The sequence below is a fragment of the Alosa pseudoharengus genome, unplaced genomic scaffold, assembly GCF_046254945.1.
Source record: "Alosa pseudoharengus isolate Yale_2024_CS ecotype anadromous, Long Island Sound unplaced genomic scaffold, YU_APseudo_1.1 YU_APseudo_1.1_scf_3, whole genome shotgun sequence".
Lineage (NCBI taxonomy): Eukaryota > Metazoa > Chordata > Actinopteri > Clupeiformes > Clupeidae > Alosa > Alosa pseudoharengus.
In genome coordinates, this window is record NW_027468718.1 from 33,170,873 (window position 1) to 33,185,872 (window position 15,000).

The 15,000-nt window shown below is 41.6% G+C and overlaps 1 protein-coding gene and 1 long non-coding RNA gene across 2 annotated transcripts in view; one reads left to right on the plus strand and one right to left on the minus strand.

Annotated features, from left to right (window-relative positions):
* LOC143099926 (E3 ubiquitin-protein ligase TRIM35-like) overlaps positions 1 to 15,000 on the plus strand; it is a 491,084-nt gene that overhangs the window by 19,626 nt on the left and 456,458 nt on the right. The window lies entirely within an intron of this gene.
* Positions 9,338 to 10,309, minus strand: LOC143100691 (uncharacterized). The gene is made up of 3 exons (XR_012981919.1): positions 10,195 to 10,309; positions 9,663 to 9,717; positions 9,338 to 9,378 (listed from the first exon to the last, which is right to left on the minus strand). It is a non-coding gene; the product is annotated as an uncharacterized LOC143100691 (long non-coding RNA).

Consider the following 15,000-nt stretch of genomic DNA (forward strand, 5'->3'; position numbering starts at 1 on the left):
GAGCCTGGGGGAGACAAGTCACTTACAATAAACACACACACACACGCACGCACGCACGCACTCATACAATCACATGTGACAAACGGCTTGGTCAATATGAACAAAGAAGCTTTTTTTAGGTAGCTACTTTATTTGCAGTATATCATCAAAAGCTATGGGTCAATTATCCCAAACATGGCAACAGGCAGGTGCATGTGTGTGCATGTGCGTGTGTGTGTGTGTGAGAGAGAGAGAGAGAAGAGAGAGAGAGAGAGTGTAAAGAGTTTATATGTAGCAAAAACAAACAAACTGAAATTCCTTTTACAGGTTTACAGAGAGTGACTGAACAAAACAACACAGATGACAGTTAAGGGTGACTTGCCTTGTCATGTACGTTAATACACACGCTCATTAAAGATGCGCGGTTCGCGGTTACAGCCGCGGACTCCGCGGTTAAACCGCGGATCGGGCGGATGACGTGAAGAAATATATTATTTTAATTAAATTCGGGGGGGTGGCGGTTGAACCAATCAAATGAAAAAAATAGCCTATACATTGTTAAATTGTGTTACCTACATCCGAAAAAAACGAGCACACTTTGAAATAGTCAAATTTTCATCAGGCAGTTTGGCTTAGTTGCTTCTATGCATGCTGTTTTGTTTATCTATCAGTGTTGCGGAATTGGTGTATTCCGATGTTTCACTGAGCAACCCCTCACGCACGCACACACACACACACACACACACACACACACACACACACACACACTAAAGGTAACAAAGTTTAAATTAAGTAGCCTATCGTAGCCTACCAGCATGTTTTTCTCTCCAGTGTGCAATAATAAAGGCTACAGTGCAAGTTGACCGATGATTCATCTCCCATGTCGCGTCTCGTTGCAGAGCCTTGGTAGGCCACTAAGCAAATCTGCAACCTATGAGCCCAGCTGCCAGTATTGGAGGAGGCCTAAACATCTCATAGATGAGACTGACTGGGTTATTTTGTTTCGATATTATATATAAAACACATAGTCATTTTAGCCTACCATTCAGGGAATAGGCATTTAAAAGGGAGACAGATTATGGTGTGATATGACTCAGAACTGACATCGGGCAATGGCAGTGCTAGATGTTCAGGACGTAAGAGCTAAAACTTCTACAAGCTCAGTAACATCCACAGCGGAAAAAAGAAGGTAAGAAAAATAGTCGGAAAACTTAGATGTGTAAGGCAAGCAAGCAAGTTGTTACTAAAAATGTAAACATGCACGTTGCACTGCTGTGCGGTGGGTTACAGTGCGTAAAGTAGCCTATAATGTGAATGACTTGTTATTTTATTAAGGATTTCTTTCTTTTTGCAAAAAATAAAGTACAATAGGCATTAATTAGTAGGCTAAATAGCAGCATGTTGAAATGATGTGCTAAATTGCGTTTTTTATTACAATGATACAATTGTAGGCTGCAGGCTGCGTTTTATTTGGAGACTTTTGCAGACTGAGTTTGCTGCTGATATTCTGGGGATAGGCTACAACATATGTTCAAATGCATGCTTGGTGCCACCCCTTGAGTTGGGCCAGACCCTTAATCCTTTAGCCTTTTAATATATTTGCTGCATTGGATCAGTCTTTCTAGAACAGGCAAGAGCTTTCTAGCCTCACGTCAGCAGCACCGCATCACCCATATACATTAAAACAACCAGCGGATGGCGGGCGGGTGCGGATTTGAAAATTGGTCAAAAAACGTTGGTGCGGATGGATGGCGGATGGATGATAAGTTTTGCTATGCGGTTACGGTTGAAATAATAGCCCATCCGCGCATCTCTAACGCTCATGTGTGTTAATACACACGCTCATATACATTAATACACACGCTCATGTACATTAATACACACACTCATATACATTAATACACACGCTCATCTACATGCTCATGTACATTAATACACACGCTCATATACATTAATACACACGCTCATATACATTAATACACACGCTCATCTACACGCTCATGTACATTAATACACACGCTCATGTACATTAATACACACGCTCATATACATTAATACACACGCTCATCTACACGCGCATGTACATTAATACACACGCTCATATACATTAATACACACGCTCATATACATTAATACACACGCTCATCTACACGCTCATGTACATTAATACACACGCTCATATACTTTAATACACACGCTCATGTACATTAATACACACGCTCATATACTTTAATACACACGCTCATGTACATTAATACACACGCTCATATACATTAATACACACGCTCATCTACACGCTCATGTACATTAATTCACACGTTCATCTACACGCTCATGTACATTAATACACACGCTCATGTACATTAATACACACACTCATATACATTAATACACACGCTCATATACATTAATACACACGCGCTCATGTACATTAATACACACGCTCATATACATACACACGCTCATGTACATTAATACACACGCTCATGTACATTAATACACACGCTCATATACATTAATACACACACTCATGTACATTAATACACACGCTCATATACATACACACGCTCATGTACTTTAATACACATGCTAATGTACATTATTACACATGCTCATGTACATTAATACACACGCTCATGTACATTAATACACACACTCATATACATACACATGCTCATGTACATTAATACACACGCTCATATACATTAATACACACACTCATGTACATTAATACACACACTCATATACATACACACGCTCATGTACATTAATACACACGCTCATATACATTAATACACACACTCATGTACATTAATACACACGCTCATGTACATTAATACACACACTCATATACATACACACGCTCATGTACATTAATACACACGCTCATATACATTAATACACACACTCATGTACATTAATACACACACTCATATACATACACACGCTCATGTACATTAATACACACGCTCATATACATTAATACACACACTCATGTACATTAATACACACGCTCATGTACATTAACACACACACTCATGTACATTAATACACACGCTCATCTACACGCTCATGTACATTAATACACACGCTCATGCACTTTAATACACACGCTCATGTACATTAATACACACGTTCATAGACATTAATACACACGCGCTCATGTACATTAATACACATGCTCATATACATACACATGCTCATGTACATTAATACATATGCGCTCATGTACATTAATACACACGCTCATGTACATTAATACATACGCGCTCATGTACATTAATACACACGCTCATATACATTAATACACACGCTCATGTACATTAATACACACGCTCATGTACATTAATACACATGCGCTTATATACATTAATACACAGGCTCATGTACATTAATACATACGCGCTCATGTACATTAATACACACGCTCATGTACATTAATACACACGCTCGTATACATTAATACACACACTCATGTACATTAATACACACACTCATATACATTAATACACACGCTCGTATACATTAATACACACACACACACTCATGTACATTAATACACACGCTCATATCATTTTAGCTTTGGCGTTATGCGTCAACCAAATGTAATGTAATGTAATACATTAATACACACGCTCATATACATTAATACACACGCTCACAGGGGCACAGGAGGCACGGGGGACGTGGGGGATATGTCCCACGCAGTGCTGAAGAGACGGCCGTCGTCCCCCTCACTTTTGATAAGGAAAAAAAGCCTTATAGGTACGCTAAATAAATAATAACATATAGGATTTGCGCTAACTGTAAAACTCCCCATTAACAGCATCACATCACTAACCACAGCCATCTACAGTACTGTAAGACTGCACAATTTCATATTCACTCTGTTGGATATCTGAAGCCAGTTTGTCTACTAACAATCATAAAATAATCCAGGCTACTTGCTTAGCATAAATCATTTATCATCATCTTTATTTGAGGCAGGCTGGTATTCGAGGCAGGCTTTAGACATGCATTTCATTTGGAGCGGCATGCATACCCGTAGGCTATCAAAAGCATTTTCGGTTTGGTTTGGGATTTAATGTACTTTTGGACTGTTTGATTATATTGCTAAGTGTTGGGACTGATGGGCACTGAAATCTGGAAGATATTTGATGGTTCACTGTTAAGTTTCATGCAGTTGAAAAAGTGTTGAGATTTCCACTGCTGTTTATTGCGAGACAAGGCAGCCCTTCATTGAATAGGGGTTGTGCTGTAATGGAAACCTTTTTGCGTAGCCAAGTAGCCTAAATTGAGTTATTGTTTAAATATGCATGATTTAGTATTTTTTTTTTAAAATAAAATTCGTAGGCTGGAATGCCTTGAGTCGCAACAATTGTGTTTAAATAGTAGGCTTCAGCCTCTGGCAATTATCTCGAAAGGGGCGGCAAGAGAATGAGCTTGAAAACGTGTGTTGGAGACCCATGGTAGGAAAACGACTTTTCTTTGCCAACCGTAGGCTATTAATCCAACCAACATAATACAATACAATACAACATATAATAAAATATTAAGAAGAGGTTATTTCATTGACTTAAATCGAACAATGTCTTCTAGTGGACTGATGGCAATTGTTGGTATGGTAGGCAATTGTTACCCCGTCTTGTAGGAACCTGCCTTTATTTGTCCTGCTATAAATAGAATCAATCCCGGGCATAATTTGAGGATTTATGGTAGCCTAGTGCTCAACTCCTTCTGCTCAACATGACGTTAGCTGTTATGTTTATGATAACAAACTCAACTAGCCTACTTAAAAACTCGTTTTCACTAGCCTAACTATAAAATACAAGTCTATCAACGTTTTTGTTATAAGACATTTATTTCAAACATAATTTCAAGACACAAATTGGATACTTCAGTTACTTTGGTGCATAAATCCCAGAGAGTACGCTACCACACCCCTGAGTGATGGGCCTAGCGTTCTTATGCGTTCAGTGTGGGGTATAAACAAGCTGAGAATTTAGCGGTGTCACGTCTGCCTGTCACAGACGTGGGGAGCTCTTTGAAGCTTGGGATAATGTGATACAGTCACTACAGTAACAGTATTTTATTTTACTTCTTATTTAATTTTTTTTTTCAATTTTATAAATGCTTTGTTTAAATGCTGTTGGAACAAATAGTTGATTATAAAGGCAACTTTCTGTTGCAATTTTCTGTGTGTTCTGGACTGGTAACTTGTTAAGCCAACACTTGTTAAAGGACCAGTATGTAGGAAATAAGTAAGGGATAATGGACGACACGGTGGTCTGTTCACAGAAGTTAATGCACGGTCGAGGTTGTAAAAACGGCCCTGACGCGAAGCGGAGGGCCGTTTAAACCTCGTAGTGCATTAACTTCTGTGAACAGACCACCGTGGAGTCCATTATCCCGCTTATTCCACTGTTGCCACTTGCGTTGTGTTCATTTCCTGTTACAATTTAAACGTTTTAGTCGCTAAAACTGTCTTGTTTGTAGAACTAATTTCTTCCGACACATATCAACTAATTTCTCAACTCACAGGACAAACTGCCGTTACTAGTTCTAAACGGATGGTTGCTACGGCCAAAGGCCAGTCGTTAGTTCTATCTCTCCCGTTGTCAAGCGGGCGTATCCCAAGATTCTGATGAACTTTAGCTTTGAAACATCGCTTTTACTTAACCTGCTGTCATCCATCTAGCTAAAAGCCACCTCCGTCATATGCTACAATGTTGCAATGTTCTGAACGTCTGCATTTTACAGCTCGGATGCAACGTGACAGTTCATTTAAACTTCACAACGAGTTCGGCGAATTAATATACAAGTGTGATACGGCCAAAAAAATGGATCTACTTCATAGATGTGCAGATAACATACGGTTAATGGTCGTTCTAAATTACGTAGGACAATGGGAAATTCAACCAAGCAGTGGAATAAGGAAAAATAAACTGTAACCATTCCAAAAATGATCACCATATGTTGTCAGAGAGTAAGGAAACACGATGAATTGAAGTAATGGCTTATTTGACAACACTACTCTAACCTGTAAAACCCCGTAAAACCAATGAAAAAAAATGAGTTACGGGGCGGAATCTCTTGAAATTTTCGTTTATGTTTTGAACGATTCATTCTAGAATAGTGTATTAATAATGGGCTAGCGCATCCTTCTATTTGGGTTGCCAAATTAGCAAAGGCCAACTGTCAACAGCTGTCAGTTGTAGTCATGAACGCCTACGAGAGGCAGGCAAATTTCCAAAATTAAAACAAGAAACAAATTAAGTGGACATCGGAGGAGCTTCCTGAGATGGTGACGTCTTCGTGAAACGAAGAATATCAAGTCTGACGCAGAGCTGGCCATATTTCTCCACAACAGGTAGCCTATGCTAAACTTCATCTGCATCGCTAAATGATAGCTTCAGCGAAAGTTCTACTAGGAAGACTCGTAGTGTAGCTTACTCCTTCCATGCTTACACAGAGCCAATCTTAGCTTTGCCTACTTTCGGGAAAGCCCTGGAATCTGATCATTCACTCATTCAATCAGCGCTAGCCTATAGGAATTCAGTGGGCTCTTTAAATATGTACCACCTAACACTGCTTCTGCTTCTCAGTACGCTGACTTTGACGTCCCCTCCACCTCTGCCAGCAGTCCACGTCCATCGGGCACGGTCTGCCTACCACATCATCTTCCTTCAGCCACCGCCACCAGTTGGTCCCCGTCTCGTCGTGGGGGGTAGGCTCCCCGCCCCTGCCTTCATCCATCGGCAAGAGACGAGATCCGCTCATCGCTGGACGGATCCGAGACGGGGCCTACGCCAAAGACTGTTACCTATTCAGGACTCTATCATGCTTGCATCCAAGCCGTTCCTTTACTAATTAAATTGTTAACTGATTCTATTCTGTCTACTGAGTCTTTCTGGTAGAACTTCAGCTAAATATGTTACGTTGGTTAGAGAGGTATTTTTTGTTTCCACTGTTTCCGTAATGTGTAGCTGGGTCATGGTTGGAGAAACGTTAAAGCAGCTGCAGGTCAACTAACGTTAGCTAAGTCTTCATTACATCTGGCAACCCAGAAGAGGCTCGCGTCTGGTAGTCTTGAGAACGTTCACCAGTGTTTTGATTTTGGCCTACAGAACGTTCGGTAACAATCCTACAAATCGCACCTTTAAGTTCTAACGTTGCATAAATAGGCCTATTAACTGCAAACACACAGTGGAGAGTTGATTTGGTTTATACCAGACAATTTAAGTGGGCCTAACTAGGCTATTTGATCATGTAGTCTATGTTTGGATCATAGGCATGATGATTCATTCATGGCTTTATAAAATATCAACATCCCATGTTGCTTTTTTCTACCATTAGCCCAAGTAGTGACCAGTATTCTACCATTGGCCCAAGTAGTGAAAACAATTGTTTGAAAACAATCAATGGTATTATCTTAAAGCTACCTTGTGTAAGAACTTCTCCCATCTAGCGGTGAAATTCTATATGACAACCAACTGAATATTACTTTCTAGCCCCTCCCATTCCGAGCGCATTTTAACTCCTACGGTGGCCGTTTCATGCCAAAGGTAACATTGCTTCCAGTACTACGACTTCGTCCGGTGTTCCTTCCAGTTATAAGGTTACTTTAGAAAACAATTACACATTGCATTTAGTTATATAGCCAGTAAACATGTTGGGTATGACCTCTATGTAAAGTGAATAGCCTAGTTTTACGTTTTCATTATTTTGGTAGGCTACTATTTCATTGCTAGCATCAGCTATCAGGTTCCCAAACGAATGCATGCTAATGTTATAGTACAGTTGATTCAGTGCTATCGTTATTCTGTATGTGCGAGATTAATAGTGTAAAGGCAATGTTTACAGCGTAGCCTACTATTTTTCTCAGTGAGCAGAGTCAGAGATCAGTCGATGCAACGGAGGTGCAAGGGAAAGGTAAAGGAAGAGGGAAAGGTAAAGAAAAGCCAAGAGCCGGTGGCAGAGGATCGATGAGACCTCCTAGGCAAAGAAAAAGTAAGACTCCAAAAGATGACGAGGAGAGACTGGAAGAACTTCAAAGACAAAGGAGAGAAGCAACGGAGGTTTGTGTTTTTAATATATTTCTCTGAACAGTATCAATGTCAATGACACCGAAATTAGCTCGGAAGCTGCACCAGGCACGTTCGTTTGCGTTGCGTCTGCTGCAGAAAAAAAATAGACCATTCATCTAAAATTGATTTTACGCGTTGTGAACGGAACGCTTCAGTCACGCGCTTGATGTAGCTTCCCTGCCTGTTTGTATCTCAACTGCATGATGCGAGTTGTCTCCCAGTGAAATCACGACACATAATTACGTTATGGTCTATAGAAAATGTTACACAACATTTTCACCTTTTCATTGTCCATACACATACATAGTATTCATCATTTTGTGTGAACACTTGAAAAATGACACAGAGTAGGCTACTATTACTACTACTCTGCTAACAATCTAACTTTGCTACCTAAACAAGCCTATCTGATCTTATTTCTTGTGTCTTATTTCTTCAGACTTGTGGATGAAATGAGCCTGCAAGAGCACAGGAACCTCACCACACAGTTGCTATAGTGAGGCAGCCAGGTCTGGTGTTTGATGCATCAGTGCAGACATGTCGTCCCCCCACCTGTGCCAGGGATGCCTTGGTGTAGTTGTACACACTGCAGAGACATGCCAATCGATCAGAAGAGAAAATGCTGTGGACAAAACCCTGCCACCTGTGTGAGCCTTCTGCCTCACTACACACAGCACTGCCTAGATGAAGGTTTTCTCCAGATTCACAGGCAGTACATCACAGACATCACAGCATTAGGCCATGTAAGAGAGCCAGGTGATGACAATAGAGTTCAGATATGCTACCTACAGACATTTCATTTTCTGGCAGCATGGGTCTCTAGGACAGGGTAATAGAAGAGTGATCCCAAGCTGTGTGTGTAGGATAAGGGATAAATTCCCTGACCCTCAGGGACATCTCTGGAATTTATTTCACCTTCCTATAATGTTGTAATGTTGTTATTGTAAATAGTTTTGTATTAGTGTTCTTGTACTGCCTGTTCCTTTTAAAACTGTATTTAATTTATTTTACACCGGTACATCGCTATATTTTGCTTTCATGAAAATAAAAACTTTTAGAATTGATAAGAGACTGTTCATGCTGTACCTCATACATTACATCCACAAACTTATAATTAAAAAAGGAGTTGTGGTAATTTACCATTTTGAAACACCAAATGACAGTAACATGGTCAACAATGTTATTTGCAATATATTTATTTACAGAAATTAACAAATTATGGTATTTACACATGAACCCTTCCTTTTTGTATGGTGCCTTTGAAGCAACATGGGCCATCATTCTAAATTTGCAGTCTCCTGGAAAGCTGATCCTGTGGAAGACATGCAGTGTCGTTAGACATACATGCCATTTTATATAGTTCAACATATTGTTACTAATCTGTATAGTGCTATTTTGCCTAGACTGAGTTACAGGCAAGGTTACAATGAAGGCATGCACGTGCATCACATAAGACCATTGAATTTCGTCCACATCCTCCTCCACGATGCTCATGTCATGTAGGCTTTGTAAAATATATATATAAATGCTTATATCATGAAAATATACAATAGAGAATGTCATCGGGTATAGACATTATGAGCATTGATGGGTTACCTCTGTTCAAGGTTCTCAATTTCAGGGGCTTCTGCAATTGCGCCAAGATGCTAATCTGAAATGAATAAGCAGAGCGTTTCACAACATATAACAGTACATAAAATGGTAAACACCAAGATATTAAAAATATACTTTCAGTTATTATCAAACAACAATCACATAGAATCAACAATTGTTTTCATGCAGTGAAAAACGTTCAGACAATTTAGTAGGCTACGTCTACAATTAATAAGACTACAGGACAGGCCTCAGGATGTGAACGTCACCCTTGGAATTGGCTACACTAGCATTATCAGATTAGGATATATTTAGGCTACAAAGCAAAAGCAATGAAAAATAACTACAATTTAGTGCCCTTTGCCTGTGATCCGTCATAGCAGATTTATGTTACAATCCTTTTTCATCGACGCGAGGAAAAGTATCCCAGACGTCATTCTAGCGTTATGGACAACCATGCTATACTAAGCCAAGCAACTATAAAACTTCGAATTTACACCATAGACTGTATGTTTACACGAATAGGCCAAATTACCTGTCGAGGAGAAAGCAGGCAATTTCGGCGTCCCTTTTAAAATCCTTGCTCCTCACGAGCTCTTTCCATCTTAGAAAAGCCACTCCAATATTGACTTTGGTCTGTTGTTTTTCCGGTCGCGTTGGCGTTTTAATTCTCTTTTTCGCTTCCTTGGCGACTCCTTTTCATGTCCTCGAGAATAGTTGTAATCCTCCATTTTCAACAGACTTTCAAATCTGCCGGCAGTCGCGAGTAGACTGATCATGCAATGAGTGTTGCCTACAAGCGCGAAAGGCGGAGCTGAATTTCCAGGAATGTCCCTCGTTGGCGAATGTATTTCAAAGATGGAGGCGCAACATGGATTCAGCCATTTGCGCGACTCGCGCGTAGGTATTTGGAATAGCAGATTCTACACTTACGAGAATACTTTGATTAGTAAGTGGAAATAATTACACATGAATGAGCACATATTTTTGAAAGAACAAATGGGTTTTTGCTAAGAATTAACTCAAAAAAGTACACAATGTAGCTTTAATATTCTGGCAAGTTTAAAATATGATGGTCGAAAGTGGGCCAGAGGTGGCAATTCGATATCTGGAAATCTGATCTCACTATGGGTTTGTGTTCACAATTTGGTCCCCCTCACTTTCAAAATATCTCCTGCGCCCCTGCACGCTCATATACATTAATACACACGCTCATACACACGCTCATATACATTAATACACACGCTCATATACATTAAAACACCCGTTCATATACATTAGAACACACACGCTCATATACATTAATACACACACTCATATACATTAATACACACGCTCATATACATTAATACACACACTCATACAGCTCTGTGGTTCTCCTCTCTTTGACACAGCTTGCTCTATACCTTACTCATGACTGCTACCGGGAACACCGGCCCTTTCACAATAATACATGTCTTGTTTCATTTCTACACCACTTGTAAGCTAAAGCCTAAATGTTCCATCACACCAGGGCAGACTGGTAGAACTTAGCACCTGTATGTTCCATCACACCTGGGCAGACTGGTAGAACTTAGCACCCGTATGTTCCATCACACCAGGGCAGACTGGTAGAACTTAGCACCTGCATGTTCTATCACACCAGGGCAGACTGGTAGAACTTACTGTAGCACCCGCATGAGTTAAAGATGCACTCCAACCTTATGCACACAGATCAGTACAGGGACACATGTTTAGACATTTCATCTCTTTATACACTGGTACATGACTATGCATTTGTGTGTGTGTGTGTGTGTGTGTGTGTGTGTGTGTGTGTGTTTAGTGAGGGATTTCAGACCCTCGGATGGGGAATTCCTCCACCTACATCAGAGAGAGGACTTCAGATACTTATGATCCTCCAGCACCCATGTACTCTGTCCCTGCCCTTTCTCTATCCCTCACCCTCTCTCTTTCTCTATCCCTCACCCTCTCCCCCACTCCCTCTCTCTCTTTCTCTCTCCCTCACCCTCTCCCCCACTCCCTCTCTCTCTTTCTCTCTCCCTCACCCTCTCCCCCACTCCCTCTCTCTCTTTATTTCTCCCTCACCCTCTCCCCCACTCCATCTCTCTCTTTCTCTATCACTCACCCTCTCCCTCTCTCTCTCCCTCACCCTTTCCCTCACTCCATCTCTCTCTTTCTCTCTCCCTCACCCTCTCCCCCACTCCCTCTCTCTCTTTCTCTATCCCTCACCCTCTCCCCCACTCCCTCTCTCTCTTTCTCTCTCCCTCATCCTCTCCCCCACTCCCTCTCTCTCTTTCTCTCTCCCTCACCCTCTCCCCCACTCCCTCTCTCTCTTTATTTCTCCCTCACCCTCTCCCCCACTCCATCTCTCTCTTTCTCTATCACTCACCCTCTCCCTCTCTCTCTCCCTCACCCTTTCCCTCACTCCATCTCTCTCCCTCACCCCCTCTCTGTTCATCCCTCCCTTGCTCTCCCTCCCCCCCTCCTCTTTCCTCTCTATCTCTCTCTCTCCCTTTCACATCTCTCCCTCATCCCCCTCTCTGTCCCTCCCTCCTTTGCCTTCCTTCCCCTTCCTCTCTCTCTCTCTCTCTCTGCCTCTCTCTCTCTCCCTCACTCTATTTCACCCTCTCCCTCTCTCTCTCTCGCTCTCTCTCTCCTAGACACTTTTCAATTCATTTCACTCAATTTATTAGAATTAGGTACCGTGTTGTCAGAGCATAATATACAGCACAGCAGTTCTCTGAGGAAATAAGAACATGCAGTAATATGAATAGTGTTGTGCACGCCACACACTCTCACAGTGTACAATACACACTCACACACCACACACACTCTTCATGGTGTACAATACACACTCACACCACACACACTCTTCATGGTGTACAATACACACTCACACACCACACACACACTTCATGGTGTACAATACACACTCACACACCACACACACTCTTCATGGTGTACAATACACACACCACACACACTCTTCATGGTGTACAATACACACTCACACACCACACACACTCTTCATGGTGTACAATACACACTCACACCACACACACTCTTCATAGTGTACAATACACACTCACACCACACACACTCTTCATGGTGTACAATACACACTCACGCCACACACACTCTTCATAGTGTACAATACACACTCACGCCACACACTCTCTCACGGTGTACAATACACACTCACACACCACACACACTCTTCATGGTGTACAATACACACTCACACCACACACACACTCTTCATGGTGTACAATACACACTCACACACCACACACACACTTCATGGTGTACAATACACACTCACACACCACACACACTCTTCATGGTGTACAATACACACACCACACACACTCTTCATGGTGTACAATACACACTCACACACCACACACACTCTTCATGGTGTACAATACACACTCACACACCACACACACACTTCATGGTGTACAATACACACTCACACACCACACACACTCTTCATGGTGTACAATACACACACCACACACACTCTTCATGGTGTACAATACACACTCACACACCACACACACTCTTCATGGTGTACAATACACACTCACACCACACACACTCTTCATAGTGTACAATACACACTCACACCACACACACTCTTCATGGTGTACAATACACACTCACGCCACACACACTCTTCATAGTGTACAATACACACTCACGCCACACACTCTCTCACGGTGTACAATACACACTCACACACCACACACACTCTTCATGGTGTACAATACACACTCACACCACACACACACTCTTCATGGTGTACAATACACACTCACACACCACACACACACTTCATGGTGTACAATACACACTCACACACCACACACACTCTTCATGGTGTACAATACACACACCACACACACTCTTCATGGTGTACAATACACACTCACACACCACACACACTCTTCATGGTGTACAATACACACTCACACCACACACACTCTTCATAGTGTACAATACACACTCACACCACACACACTCTTCATGGTGTACAATACACACTCACGCCACACACACTCTTCATAGTGTACAATACACACTCACGCCACACACTCTCTCACGGTGTACAATACACACTCACACACCACACACACTCTTCATGGTGTACAATACACACACACCACACACACTCTTCATGGTGTACAATACACACTCACACACCACACACACACTTCATGGTGTACAATACACACTCACACACCACACACACTCTTCATGGTGTACAATACACACTCACGCCACACACACTCTTCATAGTGTGCAATATACTCTCACACCACACACACTTTTCATGGTGTCCTTCTCTTCTCTTCCTCTCTCCACCTCTGATCTGTCTTGTTTTGCTTTCCTGATTTCTATCTCTTGTCTTCTTACATCTCCAGTTATACTCCTCCACATTTCTCTCTCTATATCTCTCACTTCCATGACCTCATTCTGTTTCTTATTCATTTGTTTCCTTTTCCCACATTTATCATCACTATCGATCCTCATGATTTCAAAACTTTTGTTCTCTGTTTCTTTGTGTTCTGCCTTTCTCTCTCTGATTCTCTTGACCTCTTCCTGTCGTCTCTATAGCTATCCTTCCCATTCCTTCTTTTCATCTCACTCTGGCTCTGTCATTCTCTCTGTCCCCACCCCTCGTCCTCTTTCCCTCACCCTGTTGCTCTCTCTCTCTCTATATCTCTCTCTCTCCCCTCCCCTCTATACTCACCCTCTTGCTCTATCTCTCTCCATCTCCCTCCCCCTTCATCTCCCCTTCCCTCTCTCTCTCTCTCTCTTTCTCTCTCCCCCTCCATCTCTCTCTATCTCTCTCTCTCTCAGTCCCACCTCTGACTAGTTGATGTATTCTCATGGTAATCGCTCCCTCTCCTCTGTGCACAGGTGAGGCTCCTCGCCTCTCAAGGGCTGTCACATGATACACACACTCTCTCTCACACACACTCACACACACTGTGTGCTCAGAGCTGAAGATTGGATCTCTGGTTGGAGTTGTTTTATGGATGAATAACCAAGGAAAATTGATATATTGCTGTGGATTTAAAGGCTGCTGACATGGTTTTATGTTGGCTGTTTGCTGACATGGATTAATGTTTTTTTTTCTATATCTTATTTTGTCGTTAAACTCTCCCATTGGATGGATAGAAGATGTCTTAACCTCACAAGTCCTGTATCACTCTACTGTCAGGTGAGTGGAAATCTAACATATGGCAAAATGAAACAGACTGTAACTCTGTGTGGAGATGCCTGTGTAAAGTTTGTATGAAGCTCCTGTGAAGGGACCATCACCCTAATGTAA